At 52.9% G+C, this 5,808-nt stretch overlaps 1 non-coding gene across 1 annotated transcript; it reads right to left on the bottom strand.

The window, feature by feature from the left end:
- Window positions 1–2,673: 2,673 nt before the first annotated feature.
- Trnaa-cgc (transfer RNA alanine (anticodon CGC)) lies at window positions 2,674–2,745 on the bottom strand. Its single transcript has one exon. It is a non-coding gene; the product is annotated as a tRNA-Ala (tRNA).
- Window positions 2,746–5,808: the final 3,063 nt, after the last annotated feature.

Raw genomic sequence — 5,808 nt, 5'->3', positions numbered from 1 at the left:
GTAGTAGATGCCAGCTGCATCCGTGTCAACGTAGAAGGAAGACTTCCAGAATCTGGTTGAAGACGAGTTCTACAAATGTCTCGGTTGCCTTCAAGTTATTCGCATCACAACGATCAAGAAGGAGTTGCCGGACAAGTAACCACTTGCAGCGTGTAAACTGTGCTCCGGAAAGCTTCCTGTCTGTCAGTAACAAGGTGAAGCCGATCAAAACGTTTGCTATTCTCCTGTTGACCCGGTATGACAAAGAGGTGCCAGCGATAACTAGGCATCATGTGTAACCCAGATCCAGTAGATGTGGGCATACGTCGTAAAAGGCCAGAACCGTCACGATGTACCGAATGTACCACGCTGTAGGTAAAGCTGACTATGGTCACGAGATTATCGTACCGTTGAGGCAGACGAAGCTGTATGGGACGCACCCCGCAACTGGAACTCGAGCGCATCGATAAGGTTTCATGGTAGCCATCCAGGACCTGACCGGGCTATTTCGAGGAAGAACTAATAGCGGTACGTGTTGCACGAAAACGTGGAAGATCGCTGTAGGAAGTGCGGTTCAGTAGAGGAAACGACTGAAAAAATAACAAGTCATGCCTCATCCTATCCTATTTTTTCCCACTGTGCACCGGTTTGGATAAACTGGTACTGCAATCGTCCCACCACGCCATGTTCAGCTATGGTAGCACGACAAAATGTCACTACCAGGTGGATGAGTGTCCCACCATATAGGTGGCAGTTGCTGCTGCTGCTGTTGTTTTTGTTTGTCGCTAGGCTGTGTGCATAATTTGTGTCACACGTTTTGTGATTGACCATTTGCGATTGTTATCTGCTGGTTGGTGTTGCTACCACTGCCACCGCCGCACCACCATACCCAACAACGGGGAGGAGGTGGGCTATAAAATTGTTAACTAGAAAAGGGTACCTCTTCAGCACACAAGATTACCTACAACCAAACCAGGTGATGTCGCCAGCAATCAAGCAGCTGTCAGCCGTTTGGCGACTGGGATGACGACAACGACCACGACGGCGTGATCGTGATCCAAGTGTAGCTTCTCGCGGCGGGTAACTTCAGCTTAGGTGGCCACGCCGGTTCGAGGATCTAGATGAGCGGAGCTTCTGGTTTTTGTCTTCGCACAAAGCGACACATTAATCACCCTAATGAAGGAGTTTGCATCACCAAGCGGGGAATGTTGATGGATGGCTGGATAACGCAACGTGAAAGTGGGATAATTTTATTCATGAAATTTAATCAATCTTTTATGACGGTCGAAACTCCATGTTATGATGGGGAGTTGGACAGCTGCTCAGGGCAAGGAAATTATGGATGCACGTAAGGTAGACTTGGGGATATTGAGCAAGAGTGAAAATTTTAATGTTTAGCTATTTTTTTAACGGATTTCTTCTTCATGAGCATTTGCTTAAAATGGCACAAGATCTCATGAGCCCTTTAAAATGTTGGTCCAGAATTTACTAAACTAAGTTTACCTTGAACTTGTTGAACTTTGTCAAGGACGCTACTACAGTTGTCGTAGTTCAAGGTCGTTTCCCTTTGTTCCAATCGGCTTCTGGTCGCTCTCTCGTCAAACGACCATCGGACAGCGCTCGACGTCGCGTGAACTTTTATTTTGAACCAATCCACACAAACGCCACCAGCTCGTCTACCGACGACACTGACAAACAACACATCCAAGCCTTGACGTCACCGACGACGGTAGGTAATCTTCCGCTTGTATAAGCACCACCGCGCTCACAAGGCTGTTAGCTAGTAACGACGACGGCACAACGGACGCACGTGAATCCCGGTTTTTAAATACACTCACGAAGCACACCAACAACAACGGATTACACTGGGTCACGACACACGAGAACGCACAAGGACAGAAACGCGACTTCCGGACCTAATCAATCCGTGATGGAAAATCCTAATCCGGTGCCCACACCCAATCGTTGAGCACTGCCGAAAGGGACGTCGACGACGACGATGGTAAATTTCGCACCTCACACCGGCAAGCGTGGTCGATCAATTCAATTCAATGCCACGGGGCGAACCGAAAAGCGGAACTGCACTCGTCGGCTTTTAGAATTCGGTTAATAGTTTCAAACGGGTTGCGGCGAATAAGATCACGATGGTAATGACGAAGGTATTTACACGATGACCGAAAAAAGAACTACACCCCGCCGCACGTGTCGCCAAAATCTATCGGATGCCAAAATTTGCATCACCGGGGTAGTCATCATGTGGTGTGCTCATTAGAGTGGCCCAAACCTACAGATCCATGGAAGCTCGAACCTTGTTTGACTACTGCTTTGCAAAGTTCTCATTATGCCACCAAGTACTCCAACATAGATTAAACTGAAGATTTTGCATTTTTGGGCCACTCTAGTGCTCTGCTCACATCAGTTCATGCCGGCAATCTTTTTTGGATTAGGGTCATCACCGGACCAGACAGACTACCCACTAGCTGTGGGTGATATTTATCTCGCAACTCGTGTGCACATATGTACTTGACAGCCAGTCAAGTGCATCGTGATCAGGCCCAAAAGGAAGAGTCGATAGAGGTTCTTCTCATAACCAACCCCTTCCAATTTGTTTTAGAGAATTTAGTTGAATGATGTCATCGGTGTTGTGCTAAGACCTAGGACCTACGACTTGGACATGATAAAAAGAAACCATCCTGGAGATGCCGGGGATTGAACCCGGGACTTCTCACATGCGAAGCGAGCGCTCTACCACTGAGCTACATCCCCTGATATGTGTGATGGGAAGCATTTATTTTTTCACACACAACGTAGAACGTGAGTTTCGACCGTTAGAAATAACACACCAAAACGATGATGGACATCGTATCATCGGTTGATTGCTGCTGACGAGATGGAAGAGCGGAGAGATATGGGGCAATACTGATGCGGTTTTAAGAGTTGGTGACTAACGATTTCCATTTGGCGGAATCATTTGGTGCTATGATCGATTGATTCTGTGTAATATTGATTTGAAAAAGCATATTTAGGATTAGCAATAGCACTGTGAACTCTGCATTTTATAAATTATGGTACACAATGTAGAGTTCACAGTGCTATTTCTGACGGAGTTCCTGGAGGAACCCCTGACGGAGTTCCTGGAGGAACCCCTGACGGAGTTCCTGGAGGAACCCCTGACGGAGTTCCTGGAGGAACCCCTGACGGAGTTCCTGGAGGAACCCCTGACGGAGTTCCTGGAGGAACCCCTGACGGAGTTCCTGGAGGAACCCCTGACGGAGTTCCTGGAGGAACCCCTGACGGAGTTCCTGGAGGAACCCCTGACGGAGTTCCTGGAGGAACCCCTGACGGAGTTCCTGGAGGAACCCCTGACGGAGTTCCTGGAGGAACCCCTGACGGAGTTCCTGGAGGAACCCCTGACGGAGTTCCTGGAGGAACCCCTGACGGAGTTCCTGGAGGAACCCCTGACGGAGTTCCTGGAGGAACCCCTGACGGAGTTCCTGGAGGAACCCCTGACGGAGTTCCTGGAGGAACCCCTGACGGAGTTCCTGGAGGAACCCCTGACGGAGTTCCTGGAGGAACCCCTGACGGAGTTCCTGGAGGAACCCCTGACGGAGTTCCTGGAGGAACCCCTGACGGAGTTCCTGGAGGAACCCCTGACGAAGTTCCTGGAGGAACCCCTGACGGAGTTCCTGGAGGAACCCCTGACGGAGTTCCTGGAGGAACCCCTGACGGAGTTCCTGGAGGAACCCCTGACGGAGTTCCTGGAGGAACCCCTGACGGAGTTCCTGGAGGAACCCCTGACGGAGTTCCTGGAGGAACCCCTGACGGAGTTCCTGGAGGAACCCCTGACGGAGTTCCTGGAGGAACCCCTGACGGAGTTCCTGGAGGAACCCCTGACGGAGTTCCTGGAGGAACCCCTGACAGAGTTCCTGGAGGAACCCCTGACGGAGTTCCTGGAGGAACCCCTGACGGAGTTCCTGGAGGAACCCCTGACGGAGTTCCTGGAGGAACCCCTGACGGAGTTCCTGGAGGAACCCCTGACGGAGTTCCTGGAGGAACCCCTGACGGAGTTCCTGGAGGAACCCCTGACGGAGTTCCTGGAGGAACCCCTGACGGAGTTCCTGGAGGAACCCCTGACGGAGTTCCTGGAGGAACCCCTGACGGAGTTCCTGGAGGAACCCCTGACGGAGTTCCTGGAGGAACCCCTGACGGAGTTCCTGGAGGAACCCCTGACGGAGTTCCTGGAGGAACCCCTGACGGAGTTCCTGGAGGAACCCCTGACGGAGTTCCTGGAGGAACCCCTGACGGAGTTCCTGGAGGAACCCCTGACGGAGTTCCTGGAGGAACCCCTGACGGAGTTCCTGGAGGAACCCCTGACGGAGTTCCTGGAGGAACCCCTGACGGAGTTCCTGGAGGAACCCCTGACGGAGTTCCTGGAGGAACCCCTGACGGAGTTCCTGGAGGAACCCCTGACGGAGTTCCTGGAGGAACCCCTGACGGAGTTCCTGGAGGAACCCCTGACGGAGTTCCTGGAGGAACCCCTGACGGAGTTCCTGGAGGAACCCCTGACGGAGTTCCTGGAGGAACCCCTGACGGAGTTCCTGGAGGAACCCCTGACGGAGTTCCTGGAGGAACCCCTGACGGAGTTCCTGGAGGAACCCCTGACGGAGTTCCTGGAGGAACCCCTGACGGAGTTCCTGGAGGAACCCCTGACGGAGTTCCTGGAGGAACCCCTGACGGAGTTCCTGGAGGAACCCCTGACGGAGTTCCTGGAGGAACCCCTGACGGAGTTCCTGGAGGAACCCCTGACGGAGTTCCTGGAGGAACCCCTGACGGAGTTCCTGGAGGAACCCCTGACGGAGTTCCTGGAGGAACCCCTGACGGAGTTCCTGGAGGAACCCCTGACGGAGTTCCTGGAGGAACCCCTGACGGAGTTCCTGGAGGAACCCCTGACGGAGTTCCTGGAGGAACCCCTGACGGAGCTCCTGGAGGAACCCCTGACGGAGTTCCTGGAGGAACCCCTGACGGAGTTCCTGGAGGAACCCCTGACGGAGTTCCTGGAGGAACCCCTGACGGAGTTCCTGGAGGAACCCCTGACGAAGTTCCTGGCGGAATCCCTGACGGAGTTTCTGACGGAGTTTCTGACGGAATCACTGGCGGAGTTCCTGACGGAGTTCCTGACGGAGTTCCTGACGGAGTTCCTGGCGAAATCCCTGACGGAATCCATGGCGGAGTTCCTGACGGAGTTCCTGACGGAATCCCTGGTGAAGTTGCTGACGGAATCCCTGGCGCAGTTCCTGACGGAATCCCTGACGGAGTTCCTGACGGAATCCATGGCGGAGTTCCTGATGGAGTTCCTGGCGGAATCCCTGGCGGAGTTCCTGACGGAATCCCTGACGAAGTTTCTGACGGAGTTTCTGACGGAGTTTCTGACGGAATCACTGGCGGAGTTCCTGACGGAGTTCCTGGCGGAATCCCTGGCGGAGTTCCTGACGGAATCCCTGACGGAGTTTCTGACGGAGTTCCTGACGGAATCCCTGGCGGAGTTCGCACCACACATTTCGTATGAGTGGTACGCATTCATATAAATTACACACATCCTCGAGGGACTTACAGCCAAATTCTGCCAAAACTTTATAACCAAACCGAGGGCCGCATCGGTAAATAGACTGAGAAGGGTTTGCCATCGCAAAACCGGCAAAGAAGATAAATAAATTTAATATCCTCCCCGCGGGCCGTTCTATCTTTCCACCCCTCTCACCCAAAACCGCACCAAACCGCGTGCTAATAGTCGTAAAAATAAAATGTTGCATAAATGCGAATGTTTATGGA

The sequence above is a fragment of the Aedes albopictus genome, chromosome 1 (genome assembly GCF_035046485.1).
Source record: "Aedes albopictus strain Foshan chromosome 1, AalbF5, whole genome shotgun sequence".
NCBI classification, from domain to species: Eukaryota; Metazoa; Arthropoda; class Insecta; order Diptera; family Culicidae; genus Aedes; species Aedes albopictus.
Note: the sequence above shows the minus strand (reverse complement) of the source record. Positions and strands in the feature narration are given on the sequence as shown.